The sequence below is a fragment of the Schistocerca americana genome, chromosome 2 (genome assembly GCF_021461395.2).
Source record: "Schistocerca americana isolate TAMUIC-IGC-003095 chromosome 2, iqSchAmer2.1, whole genome shotgun sequence".
NCBI lineage: Eukaryota > Metazoa > Arthropoda > Insecta > Orthoptera > Acrididae > Schistocerca > Schistocerca americana.
The window spans coordinates 1042431069-1042446494 of record NC_060120.1 but is presented as its reverse complement, the minus strand read 5'-3'; the positions used below and the strand labels follow the sequence as shown (position 1 = coordinate 1042446494).

General features: G+C 44.5%; 1 pseudogene; it reads right to left on the bottom strand.

The window, feature by feature from the left end:
* Positions 1–3739: 3739 nt before the first annotated feature.
* LOC124597439 lies at positions 3740–3857 on the bottom strand (annotated as a pseudogene).
* Positions 3858–15426: the final 11569 nt, after the last annotated feature.

The window sequence follows — 15426 nt, the reverse complement described above, 5'->3', positions numbered from 1 at the left end:
GCATCAATCTATACAACTGTGGGTTCTCGGGCATGTTTTAGCTTCGCCTTTGTGTATGTGTATGTGTGTGTGAGTGTGTGTGTGTGTGTGTGGGGGGCGAGAACCTGGTGGGGGCGCATAGGCGGCTCGGAAGAGGGAGACAGAACGCTCCGACGGAGACGGTGTTTCATTTCCTTTGTTGTCATCGAAGCGGGACGGTGTCGCTGTGATCCATCACGCTCAGCACAAGTCGATTGCTGGCCTAGGCCCCGCCTGTGGCTTAAACACGGCCAGGGCCCGGCTTAGCTCAGCTGGGGACTCGCTCCGAAACACGGCTCTTTGTTCTCCCTGTTAGAGCGAGCTTCCGACATCGACCGCTAGGGGCGCTGAAGTGGGGGCCCCCTGCTACCGGCCGGCCGGCGTTCTCCGCGCTGCAGGCACCGGGCTGAAAGGCAATTTTCCAAGTACACGAATAGTGCGCCAGTGGCCTGAAAGCAATTTTATGCGATCACCACTGCAACTTGCTCGGAGAGCCGGGCGTGCTCCAAATACGAGTTGCCCTGTGCTGGTGCGTCGACGCGGATGGGCTTCGTGACCGTTGGCAACCGGCACCACCGTGGAAGCACGGCAAATGGTTATTGTATAGAAACTGCCAGGCGAAACACAAGTTCGTGTTAGTTCAGCGCTTTTGTCAGAGGTTGTGGATGCGTAGACTACTGAACGGTGTGCTGGTTTTGTGAGTGTGAGTTCTGACGGACGCATATATCTGTTGTCAGTTAACAGGGTTGACGCGTGAACTGCATTGTTCAAATGTGTGTGAAATCTTATGGGACTTAACTGCTAAGGTCATCAGTTCCTAAGCTTACACTCTACTTAACCTAGATTATCCTAAGGGCAAACACACACAACCATGTCCGAGGGAGGACTCGAACCTCCGCCCAAGACCGCTAGGCTAATCCCGCGCGGCGAACTGCATTGTGTCAGTCTTTCGTAATCGGACACACTCTCTTTCAAAAGTAGTGAAATCGATCGATTCTGACAGCGCCATCAGCTGCGAAAATAATAGTCGATTGTTCCTAATAGATAAGCAGCATAGTTTCATACTGTCGGAATTTATGGGAAATTTAAACATAGTGCCTAATGCTATTTTGTACATGACTGCGTAGCGAAAGACCAGCCTGAATTCGCGTCCGACAACAATTCGCCGGCCGTTGTGGTCGAGCGGTTCTAGGCACTTCAGTCCGGAACCGCGCAGCTCCTATGGTCGCAGGTTCGAATCCTGCCTCGGGCATGGATGTGTGTGATTCCTTAGGTTAGTTAGGTTTAAGTAGTTCTAAGTCTAGGGGACAGATGACCTCAGATGTTAAGTCCCATAGTGCTTAGAGCCATTTGAACCATTTGACAATAGTTCATATTTTACGTGCTTGAACCCCTTATCATTTCTGAATGGTTTTCGATGTTGGATCTAACGTTTGTGGCTCGAAAGTACAGTACAGTACAGTAAAGCTTGAGAGTCCAAATCCAGAGGTCGTTGCATCGACTCCCGACGTACCGTTTTGGTTTAGTGTTTCAGGGTTGCCACAGATCAGTCTAGGCTAGTTGCAGGCTTATCTTCTGATTATCTTCTGAAGACGATAGGTACAGATTCATTCGATGCTTCTTGTCATCTCGTAAGAAGTAGACTGTCAATGGGGGACTCAGTAGGATACTTAGCGTTAATGATAATAATAATAATATTAAAACTTTATTTTAATTATCCATAAATTTCGACAGTATGAAAAAAGTTGCTTATTTATTAGGAAGAATCGATTATTATTTTCGCTACTGATGGTGCTGTCAGAACCGATCAAAAAATGGCTCTGAGCACTATGGGACTTAACTTCTGAGGTCATCAGTCCCCTAGAACTTAGAACTACTTAAACCTAACTAACCTAAGGACATCACACACGCCCATGCCGGAAGCAGAATTCGAACCTGCGACCGTAGTAGTCGCGCGGTTCAGGACTGAAGCACCTAGAACCGCTCGGCCACCGCGGCCGGCTGTGTATAGCAGTTTAAGTTTTCTGAACGTGAATGGGAAGTCAACCGCGCTGCCAACCCTTCCCCTACTAATTACACCAACCCCATACAAAAACATCAGAAGTAAAAATCACCGTACACTTAAAAGAACGTTCTCTACCCTATGGCTTACTTGTTGCTTTGAGATAATCCAGTCGCCTGCGTGCATGACTCAGTGCTGTGCGGAGTCACCGCGCGGTGTGAGGCGTCATGTCACGGATTGCTCGGCCCTTCCCGCCGGCGGTTCGAATCCTTCCTCGGACATGGGTGTGTTTGTTGTTCTTAGCGTAAGCTAGTTTAAGTAGTGTGTAAGTCTAGGGACCGATGACCTCAGCAGTTTGGTTCCTTAGGAATTCACATACACACAAACACACACACACACACACACACACACACACACACACACATGACTCAGTTATCCCCCATTCGTTTTACAGAATTCGATTAAAATTCGTTCGGTGGAATCTCCGCTTTCAGGAGGTGCAGAAGACATATCTGCAACGGTTTAACTTGATGTAGTTTTTCTGTGGAATTACTTCATTGGAATTCTACTCTGCCACCATTGCCACTGTCACGCACATCTCTCTCTCTCTCTCTCTCTCTCTCTCTCTCTCTCTCACACACACACACACACACACACACATACAAACACACAAAAACACAAATTTTTATGTTTTTTAATTCAAAATTCAACACTTTTTTGACGTAGGTAGAGTTATTCCGATGTAGCGCACAGCAACTTGATGTTCCCCTGCTCTGGAGGTTATTTTTGTGGGGGACATAGCTTCCTCTTCTCTTTCTGTGGATCTTCTCATAGTCACAGGCCTAACTGTCAGACCAACATTGCAGTGATGTGTCCCTTTTCTAAGAAGAACGACAAATGACCCACTAACGGTGATGGGTAGTGTGTATAGACTGATCAGAGTTGGCAAATTACAGAAAACTGTAATAGATGACGCAGTAGTGGCTAACTATGAATTTGATGGTAAATCAATATATTACGTCTTCTCGTCATTTTTCCCAAATTTTTACTTGTCTGAGGTCGACCCTGCGTTAACGAGTTTGACAAATGGTTCAAATGGCTCTGAGCACTATGGGACTTAACTGCTGTGGTCATCAGTCCCCTAGAACTTAGAACTACTTAAACCTAACTAACCTAAGGACATCACACACATCCATGCCCGAGGCAGGATTCGAACCTGCGACCGTAGCAGTTGCCCGGTTCCGGACTGCGCGCCTAGAACCGCTAGACCACCGCGGCCGGCAACGAGTTTGACATCAAGCGACGAAGAATGTACTTTCCACCGACTGTTTCTCCTTAGTAATCATGTCGTTCCACGTTCACGGGCCGAAGGGTCATTCTGAATGGTTTCCTGGTGCTTCTGAAATCACTAAAATGTCTGTGTAGTGTTTTCAGCAGTGTCACGGTCTAGTCTTTCTGCCAAATTGAAGGACTTTGTTAGAAGACCTATGTACTACTAAATTTTACTTAACTCCGTCGGAACAGGCCTTGGAACGCCCAACGGTACCGACCGACCTCCGTGTCATCCTCAGCCCACAGGCGTCACTGCATGCGTAAATGGAGGGGCATGTGGTCAGCACACCGCTCTCCCGGCCGTATGTCAGTTTACGAGACCAGAGTCGCTACATCTCAACCAAGTAGCTCGTCACTTTGCCTCACAAGGGCTGAGTGGACCACACTTGCCAACAGCGCTCGGCAGACCGGAAGGTCATCCATCCAAGTGCTATCTCAGTCCGACAGTGCTTAACTTCGGTGGTCTGACGGGAACCGGTGTTACCACTGTGGTAAGGCCGTTGGCAACTATATACTACTACAGTATGTAAAATAACACGAAGCGACAACAAACTGCAAAGGCGACCGTGAAATTTTATGACTGGTGATGTTGCTGATTTAACATACTTCACATATTCTCGAGAGTTACTTTTTTCTGTTCTCTGCTTCGGGGAAATGAGAAGGGGTTTGTATATTTACCCAGCGCCTGATCAACTGAGAGTCGAAATTATTACAAGTGAGAGTCTGGTAATGTGATTAATATAACATGTTTCTCGTATTCTTGAGATGCATTTATACTGTACTCTGCTTCGGGAAATGGGAAAGGGATTTGTACACTTATCCAGCTCCAGATCAACTGGAAGTTGAATTGGTTATAAGTGAAGGACCTTGTGATTATGTATTAGTATTTCACACCCAGTCCGTAACGAGATTTCGAAAAACTGGAACGTATTCAGGACTGGTTAAAATCTCATGTTCATAAATTAAACGAAGAATTAAGTCATTTATCAAACGGTTTTCCCTGAAATGGTATACATATTACGGGTATAGCTGTTTATGTCAACGAAAAGGAAACAATAACAACAAAGAATGCAGGAGGTAGTCATCTGTCACCCTCTCGATGATGCCCTTTCATTTTCAAATCGTCACACAAATGTGGCTTCAATATCATTCTGTTCTTGAACTCACGAAGTCTTCTTGAATTAATCATGACTGTTACTGCACAAAAGGGAAGAATTTGTAAGTGCAGAATGAGATTTTGTTAAATAGAACTGAGTATTGCACTTGAAGTTCAAGGTTCGATTTTGAGCGCCCAGTCCATTATGACTCTATCGTACAGCATTGGAATCCAGTTTATATTTAACCTATTGTCGTCCATGTTCGATTGTGGTTTGGAAGCTGCGACTGTTTATGTAGAAAGATAAATCAAAACAGTTATCTGTATCAGTCAGTTTTATTTTCTCCCACTATACGTGTAAGGATGTATACCCTCATGAAACACACAGATATCCTCATTACAACTGCAGATATCATGTGATTATAAAAGTATTTAAATCTTTACAATCTTTTCGCTTAAACATTACAAAAAAAACTTATAATACTTCATTTCCGGTAAGTCAGTAAGCTACACTACAATTTTGTTTCCTGGATGTGTCCAGTTGTCTGTTGTGAACTTTCGTTTCGCTACAAATAAAGATACAATTTGTCAGTTGTTATCGTAATGTGGCAATGAAATGATCATTTTAAACGGTAATAGAGCTGCTAAAAAGATTTTCTAATGGAAACAACGCCGAGGGTCGTTAGCAATGTCGTATACATTTTCATCTTAAATAGCACAGAAATACGAAACATCAAATCAAATCCGTCTAAAAATTGTTAAGTCGTAGGACTACAGTAGCTTGTAAGTCAAAGAGCATTACCATTTTCATTGCGAATCAGAGATACAGATAAATTGTAAGTTAAACAAGTGTGTAAATCTATACAACCTGTTCCCTTGATCAGTATTACTAAATAACTCCTAAATCTAAATTTACACCTATTTATTTTTTAATGAATCATGAGTCGGTGGTTGAGTTCACGCTTTCACGATTCAGGTCATTACAGAAAGCAGTAAAAGCTACTGTGTATAATATCGACGTAGCTCTCTTTGCGGCTACCAGCATTGGTTAAAAACAGCAAGGCACTTTGTGAGATAGTTAGCGTACTAAGTGAATACTGCAACCTACACGACGAACGCTTAAAGCCGGTCCAACCATCCGTTTTAATTATTCCCTTGATTTCATCATCATGCTGAATTATTGCTCTCGAGCTCTACACTAGATTCAAAACATGGGCAGTGCGTCTTCCATAATGACGTCATCAACGATACCAAGTGATGTTTTCTTCGTTTTTTGTTTGTTCTTTCTTTAGTGCAATTTGTCCGTCGTTATGAGTCCAACCATAGCACATACAGAGCTACAAGTTTCACACAATCCCTACTACACAGGGTGTCCCAGACGGTATGGTAAATATTCAGAAATATTTCAGGAACGATCATTCGAAGCAAAATAATCTAGTAAACATGGATTCTAAAATGCATACGCTAAGAGCTATTAGTACTTCTTCATGCTCTATACGGTGAAACAAAACTCTTCTGCCACATGCTCCTTGCTTTTGATATTTTGAGAGTTGGTGTTACGGACCAAAACAAGAAAAAAGTTCAGTAAAAATGGGTCGTAAAGTGCATACCTTACGAGCATTGTTCATCTTTGCTACTGACCAAGCGCTCATAGCTCTTCAGGTAGGCATCTTGGTGACCATGTTTAGTAGACAATTTTTTCTCGTTTTGGTCCTTACTACCTCCTCCCAAAATATGGAAAGCAAAGAGCTTGCAATAGAAGAGATTTTTTACACATTATCGAAGATGAAGACGCGCTCTTAAGGTACGCCTTTTACAGCCCATGTTTACTAGACTGGTTCGAATGATTATTCCTGAATAATGATTATCTCTGAATAATGACCATTCCTACTAGGGCACTCTGTATTTTTGATTAAACACAGCAGTTCATACCGGACGAGAATGGCATACTCAAAGGGACCGCCCTGGAATTCATCTGGGCAGGTTTAGAGAAACAACAGAAAAAAACCAGGACCTACATCTGAGGGGCCGAACGAGAATTTTAATCTCAGTCTTTCCGAATCCGAGTAATTTGACTTAACCACTGTAACATCTCGCTCCCAATCTAAGCGAAATGTCACTGTGGTTAGGGTTCTCCACTCGTAATCTGTAGGAGAGGGTTTGTGAGAATACGAGGCACAGCCTTCATGTGAAAATAATAAATAATTAATATGCACCAAGTTCGTCACTAATATGCTTTTAAGCTGTAGCAGGGTAGAGAACGTACCCTCTGTGGTATGCAGATGTGACGTCAGAGAATGGGAGCAGTAAGATCTCAGTCAACGCGTATTCTATAGTACAGAAACCAACGAGTTCAATAAATCAGTTCAGTATCAGTGAAACTTTACTTAACCTAGAAAAAGTTGTTCATAAGTATTTACAAATTAATGTTTTCAAAACTGTAATAGAACTTCAGAGGGTTCAAACCCATGTTTAGTGGTTTATATTTAGATTAACCGTGGTTTCCTAAACTGTCTTTGGCAAACTATGGTACTGTTGTTTTAAAGAGACATTGCTTCGGGTCTTCTCGACATGCCCGCTCGTCTCAGATAGTGCTCAGCTTTTGTGATTTCCATGTCGATGGAACTATTGGTACAAAAATCACCATATAATATTCATTCTGAAACCTAATGTAATATACGCGGACAGAAGAAACGCCCCTGTGTTTCTTACGCAAGCACGTACGTTACAGTCTGCATTATTTGAGACTGTACAATCACAAAAAAATGTTGTCTTAGAAACGATATAAGGTACGAATGTCTGTTGGATGAATTCTGAGAGAGTTTAATTGTTTTATGAAGTTCCATTTTGCAAAATTCTCCTCACTGCCATTTCACCATTCTCGATGGCGATGCAAATAAATTACGGCTTGTACATTAGTGTACGAGCAACCATCTCCCTGACTGGGGTGGGAAGCATGTTTCGTTCGTCTATTACGTAACGTAAACATAGATTTAGTTTTAAAATAAGCATCTCTGAGTTGGCTGATAACATGTAGACTAGAAATGCGAACAAGTCGCACTTCAGTTTCAAAACAAAAAAAATGTGTGTGAAATCTTATGGGACTTAACTGCTAACGTCATCAGTCCCTAAGCTTACACACCACTTAAACCTGAATTATCCTAAGGACAAACACACACACATTCATGCCCGAGGGAGGACTCGAACCTCCGCCGGGACCAGCCGCACAGTCCATGACTGCAGCGCCCAAAACCGCTCGGCTAATCCCGCGCGGCACTTCAGTTTCAAAAATCGATGCTGGATAATAGTACTATGGTCAACCCGAAACGCAGTATGCCACTTCACCGACATTTTTGTTTTCAGTCGCTTCACATTATTTCAGACCTGTCCGTTATGCAAAATCCCTTTCGATACCTTCCATGATCCTTGTCAAACAGAAGAAGTGTTCTCTATCTATGGTATTCTCACCATCAAAGTCACAATAAATTCTAATAATGAAGTTACAGTTCATTGTATTCTCTTTTGCACTTGCTTAGGCATTTTTTCCCGCTCGTCAGAGAGCGCAAGCTATGAAGAAGCAACCATTCACTGTTGACAACTATTTTATCTTGAATACTTTTGCTGAATACCCTTCTCACTGCCACAACCTTCAGTTACCCTAAGTCGTGTAGCAAAGCCTCATTGATGATAAGATCATTAGAGGCGTATAACATTACAAAACATGCATGGTCAGTGGCAGACGACATCATAGAGGCTGTTTGAAGTAATGCAAAGATGCTATTTCCACATGTTGGTTATTTTCCCAGAAAATCAGTATGCTTACATAATGTATCCATGCCGCCATAGCCGGCCGGTGTGGCCGTGCGATTCTAGGCGGTTCAGTCTGGAACCGCGTGACTGCTACGGTCGCAGGTTCGAATCCTGCCTCGGGCATGGATGTGTGTGATGTCCTTAGGTTAGTTAGGTTTAAGTAGTTCTAGGGGACTGATGACCACAGATGTTAAGTCCCATAGTGCTCAGAGCCATTTGAACCATGCCGCCATATGTCTTACAAGAATTTTCCGTAGAATTAAAATACAATACATTTGCTCAAGCACAGTGGCATTTAGCCATAGAAAATAGTTTTAGAAAGTCAGAATGTGGGAAAGTTGTAGAAATATTTGTGATTTTGTACGGACTACTTTGTGTGTCGGAATATGGCGGAAGCAGCGCAAGTGGTGAGGGATTGACACATGTTGGTTGGGGTCTTTACTGTTGGGGCAGCTCTGGAGTGTGAATGTGACCACTATACTGGAATAAAGTAATATGTTTTAAAACAGCGATTTTTTTGTTTAGCCCAGTCAGCTGCATTAAGTGAACAAATATCAAGTAACGCTGGTATTGGCAAGGTGCTAAGCGAAATCGCCCGTAGAGAGAGCTAATAAGTTAGCAGAAAACAACGACGAGATTTTTCGTAGTGAGCAGGGCCGTTTAGCGTTACAGGCAGAGCACAAGGTAGCTGAGGACACGAACAGTGAAGGACACCGGTCTCGGAATCTTGTAACGGACGGTTGGTTGGTTGGTTGTTTTGGGGAAGGAGACCAGACAGCGAGGTCATCGGTCTCATCGGATTAGAGAAGGACGGGGAAGGAAGTCGGCCGTGCCCTTTGAAAGGAACCATCCCGGCATTTGCCTGGAGCGATTTAGGGAAATCACGGAAAACCTAAATCAGGATGGCCGGACGCGGGATTGAACCGTCGTCCTCCCGAATGCGAGTCCAGTATCTAACCACTGCGCCACCTCGCTCGGTGTAACGGACGATCAGACATTCGCTTATGCAGCTTAGGGAAGCCAACGCAACGAAGAACCTGTACAGGGATTCGAACCACCGCTCTCCTCAGTGCGACATCAGAGTCGTAACCACAGTTCCATCTCGCTCGTCTTACACATCTTGTCTCGCAAACCACCGAACCTGTACAGGGATTCGAACCACCGCTCTCCTCAGTGCGACATCAGAGTCTTAACCACAGTTCCATCTCGCTCGTCTTACACATCTTGTCTCGCAAACCACCGAACTGCGCGTCAACGCTGTATGAGCAGGTTATTTCCTTGGTTTCTTTCCTGACTGTAATTCTGGTATTCGTCAGCGTCTTTCTACTGCGCTGTCTACGAGATGCGTCACGACTTTTTGCTACTACTAGAGTACTCTTTACAGCATTCATGCAAACGAGCTTGTACGTTTCAATAGAAAAGCTAGACAATCGTACTCGCCAATAATGTGACTCAGTGCGGAGTGTTAACTATGGTTCAAAAGGCTCTGAGCACTATGGGACTTAACTGCTGTGGTCATCAGTCCCCTAGAACTTAGAACTACTTAAACCTAACTAACCTAAGGACATCACACACATCCATGACCGAGGCAGGATTCGAACCTGCGACCGTAGCGGTCACGCGGTTCCACACTGTAGTCCCTAGAACCGCACGGCCACTCCGGCCGGCTGTTAACTATAGTGTGATTAAAATTATGGTAGTTGACGTCTGTCACTTGCGGCCACAGTGCTGTCATATCCACTGCCGGCTACCGATCTGTTACAGGTGACACACAAACGCGGCGAGTTACTTCACAAATGCCGTTAACGTGTAACGCGGAGCAATATTGGAAGCGGCCGCCGCGAGGTATAATGGAAACGGCAAATGCTTTGCCAACAGCTGATTTTGAGTGACCAACAACTGCAATGAGGCAGACAAGTTTTGTACATTTGAACAGAAAGTCATGTCCTAATTTAACCACAATCTCGCGACATGCAATGTATCAGGAAACGACGATGAGCAATCTGCGACAGAACTAAAATGACGATCGCTTTGTTCTCGGCGTTTAAGGCTAACCTCAATGAGCAAACACAAGACAGAAAAATTTCATAATATGTTTGCTTACATAGACATCTTTCGCAGCAAAACTTCAGTGTTAGCGGTAAAAGCAAACTGTAATTTCTTGCTGTCATTGGTCACCTGAAACAATTCACACACTGGCTGTTCGGGATACCACGTTACCAACCGATGAACAGTCTTGGTTGGCACTTGTCTGCAGATTGTAGGCGACTCAAATAGATTCTACATGAGAAAAGAATGATAGGAAGAAAAGTAAGAGTAAATAAAAAAGCCAATGTGACGATGAAAATGACGCAGCAAAGTATTAAAAATTAGTAAAAATTAGATGTAAACCAATTAGCTGAATAATAATAGTGATTAAAACTTTTCATTAGATGAAAAGAGAAAAGTCGGTGGACTTGACGAGATTCTACCATTTGACCTTTTATGCATCAGGTTTATACATTGACCACCATGCTACGCCACTATACTGCTCTGGTGTCCCACTCAGAACGATTGATTAACAGCCTTGCAAAATTCGACTTCATGCACTTTCTTGCGAAGCTTGTGTAATATAAACCGATTTCTGAGATTCTAGTAACTGCATAAATGATACTAAATCGCGTCTTGTGCAGAAGGATCCAATAGTGTTTGGTTAATGCTGTGTATGAAAAGAGTATACTTAGTTAGAATCGTTGTGTGTGTGTTGCTTTTGGTGTGGTTATAAAGTGTGATGAAATACGAAGTAAAAGGACAAGACCCAGGATTTCGGATCCAAACGCATCAAGAAAGAAAGCCGGGTAAGGAATTGGAAGTGGACTAATTGCTGTGGCAGTTTGGAAACGACGAGCGGTTCCGACGTGACGTTCAACGAAACCATCTACAACGCGTGAAGTGTCAACTGTCAAGTAATTTTAATCGGACTATAGTGGGAGAACAGACGTACGAGCGTAGAAACAAGAATTGTGCCTTTCACGACAGTGACCGCCGGTGCGCCTCTTTGGTGCAGTGGCTGCCTTTGTTCCCCAGTCAGAACGGTCAGCTGACAGCTCGGCCGCCTGGGGGATGCGTGGCAGGTTTGCCTGCCTAGAAGGCTGTCCTATTTAGCCCGCACGCGAGCACCTAAAGTCGTCCCGTTTAAAGCACTGCCCAGAGCAACACGTTTCTCTAATGTTCTCTGCACTGAGTTAAAGAGTGTTGCATTCTTCCTCGTCAGTTATCTCTGTATGGCATAGGCCTCACATTAGAGATACTTATACCAGGAGCTTCTTATTATGTGCATGTTACAAGGCATGCCAGAAGCGTGTAACAAGTAGAGTAGCACTCTACCGAAACTGCAGTTCAGTAGTTTTGGTACACTACATAAACTATGTAGTACATTGTAGGATTACCGGTAGTACAGGTAGAATTGACACAGAAAGGAACATAAATGAACGTGTAAGAGAGAAACGACTTCTCTATGTTTTATCGTTTGTTCGGTTGTCTGTTTTCCATATAATTAAAACCGCACGTCATTCACTGTCAGTGCATTGTGTATTTTATATCCTTACAGAATACAAATTGCACTGTATGAGTAATAAAAACTAGTTGATCGCGTAACTTCTGCCCTTTTATGTAACCAAAGCAGTTACTTTTGATGCAAGTACAGTTTACATGCACAAACATAGCGTGCGTAATTACTGTTCTTATTTTGTGGTCAATAGACCGTTCCTCATCATGATCAAACGCAAGAGTTTGCAGTTGTTATTTGTTGTTGTTGTGGTCTTCAGTCCTGAGACTGGTTTGATGCAGCTCTCCATGCTACTCTATCCTGTGCAAGCTTCTTCATCTCCCAGTACCTACTGCAACCTACATCCTTCTGAATCTGCTTAGTGTATTGATCTCTTGGTCTCCCTCTACGATTTTTACCCTCCACGCTGCCCTCCAATGCTAAATTTGTGATCCCTTGATGCCTCAAAACATGTCCTACCAACCGATCCCTTCTTCTAGTCAAGTTGTGCCACAAACTTCTCTTCTCCCCAATCCTATTCAATACCTCCTCATTAGTTACGTGATCTACCCTTATTGATAAATGCGAAAGTTGTTTGTGAATAACGGAAGCATGTTTTATGTATATTAAACGAAGTGTTGATGAGATGTACAGGTATGATATGTTTTTGTTTTGCATTTCTTTTATTTTTACCTTTTTGTTGAGAAAATTGGGTATTCTAGAGCTATTGCATAAATCTGTATTATTTTCTTTATTTTTACTGCAAAGTCCCTTTATTTCTCGTTACAAATCAACAGTGAATTAAGCTTTGAAAATTTCAGCTTTGCAATAAATACCGGTTTTTTTTCTTTAGTAACAGACAGGGGGTTAACTGTGTAGAAAAAAAAACTTTACGTAGGTTACCTGGCCCTTTATACGAGGTTTGGAACTTTAATAGTGGCAACTATTTATTTACAGCTCGTACAAAATAGATACGTGTTTCAAAGTTTTACTGACCTTCAAAGTAGTCACTAGCGTTGTGTATAACCCGTTGCCAGCGATGTGGAAGACGTAGGATACTCTTAGCACAGTTAAGTGTTGACGTAGGATACTCTTAGCACAGCTAGCGTTGACAGTTTGAGTGGCGCGGTCTATTGCCCGACGAATTTTCTGCTGTTCTGAAGCGAAGGCTGTGAAGTGCTTCGTTCAGATTAGAAATCGAGTTGAACTCACGCGGGCTCAAGTCAGGGCAGTGAAGTAAATCGTACAGCACTTAGCAACCCCATCAGTCAAACAAATCAGTATCAGCTTGCCCTGTACGTGCTTGAGCATTGTCCTGCAAAATGATGGTCAGGTCCTGCAGGAAGTGTCATCACTTCTGTCTCTAAGCTGGTCGTAGGTTGTGTTCCAAAAATAAACAGCATAGAGACAAAAGTGATGACACTTTCTGCGGGACCTGACCATCATTTTGCAGGACAATGCTCACGCACGTACATTGCAAGCTGTTACTGATTTGTTTGACTGATGGGGCTGCTAAGTGCTATACCACCTGCTGCACTCCCCTGATTTAAGCCCTCGTGAGTCAGACTCGATGTCTAAACGGAAGGAAACAGTTCACAAGCATTTGCTTCAGAACTGCTACAAATTCGTCGGGTAATAGACCGCGCCACTCAAACTGTCGACACAACTGGCACTGCTAAGAGTATCCTACGGCTTTCATATCGCTGGCAACGGGTTATACGCAATGCTGGTGACTGCTTTGAAGGTCAGTAAAACTTTGAAACACGTATCTATTTTGTACGAGCTGTAAATAAATAGTTGCCACTATTAAAGTTCGTACCCTCGTATAAGTCACTCATTTTCTATAGGGGAACCCAGTAAGACACTGATCGCTAACTTAAAGAAAGCAGTCATTAAGAGGTAACGCCCGATAGGTATGCAACATACCCAACAGACACGTAACATGGGTACGACCTTAATGACCAAAGCTACTAGGAAAGCTACTGCAGTCTAAGACTTACGATAGTCTACGATAGCCTACAGTAGTTTTACAACTCTAGTAATAAGTCGAATCAAAGACAGTCGATGTTCATAGGCCAGTCGCAAGATGGGCATCCAAGTAACCTAAATTTCAGTTAACGAGTCTCCAACAAAACGACGCTGTAATTAGTATCAAATAAAACTTACACTGTTAACTTTCACTATAGAGATAAGGAACTACATGTACTACACCCCTCACAGAAACTGAGAGAAGTACTCCATCCATCATATACACTCCTGGAAATTGAAATAAGAACACCGTGAATTCATTGTCCCAGGAAGGGGAAGCTTTATTGACACATTCCTGGGGTCAGATACATCACATGATCACACTGACAGAACCGCAGGCACATAGACACAGCCAACAGAGCATGCACAATGTCGGCACTAGTACAGTGTATATCCACCTTTCGCAGCAATGCAGGCTGCTATTCTCCCATGGAGACGATCGTAGAGATGCTGGATGTAGTCCTGTGGAACGGCTTGCCATTCCATTTCCACCTGGCGCCTCAGTTGGACCAGCGTTCGTGCTGGACGTGCAGACCGCGTGAGACGACGCTTCATCCAGTCCCAAACATGCTCAATGGGGGACAGATCCGGAGATCTTGCTGGCCAGGGTAGTTGACTTACACCTTCTAGAGCACGTTGGGTGGCACGGGATACATGCGGACGTGCATTGTCCTGTTGGAACAGCAAGTTCCCTTGCCGGTCTAGGAATGGTAGAACGATGGGTTCGATGACGGTTTGGATGTACCGTGCACTATTCAGTGTCCCCTCGACGATCACCAGTGGTGTACGGCCAGTGTAGGAGATCGCTCCCCACACCATGATGCCGGGTGTTGGCCCAGTGTGCCTCGGTCGTATGCAGTCCTGATTGTGGCGCTCACCTGCACGGCGCCAAACACGCATACGACCATCATTGGCACCAAGGCAGAAGTGACTCTCATCGCTGAAGACGAGACGTCTCCATTCGTCCCTCCACTCACGCCTGTCGCGACACCACTGGAGGCGGGCTGCACGATGTTGGGGCGTGAGCGGAAGACGGCCTAACGGTGTGCGGGACCGTAGCCCAGCTTCATGGAGACGGTTGCGAATGGTTCTCGCCGATACCCCAGGAGCAACAGTGTCCCTAATTTGCTGGGAAGTGGCGGTGCGGTCCCCTACGGCACTGCGTAGGATCCTACGGTCTTGGCGTGCATCCGTGCGTCGCTGCGGTCCGGTCCCAGGTCGACGGGCACGTGCACCTTCCGCCGACCACTGGCGACAACATCGATGTACTGTGGAGACCTCACGCCCCACGTGTTGAGCAATTCGGCGGTACGTCCACCCGGCCTCCCGCATGCCCACTATACGCCCTCGCTCAAAGTCCGTCAACTGCACATACGCTTCACGTCCACGCTGTCGCGGCATGCTACCAGTGTTAAAGACTGCGATGGAGCTCCGTATGCCACGGCAAACTGGCTGACACTGACGGCGGCGGTGCACAAATGCTGCGCAGCTAGCGCCATTCGACGGCCAACACCGCGGTTCCTGGTGTTCCGCTGTGCCGTGCGTGTGATCATTGCTTGTACAGCCCTCTCGCAGTGTCCGGAGCAAGTATGGTGAGTCTGACACACCGGTGTC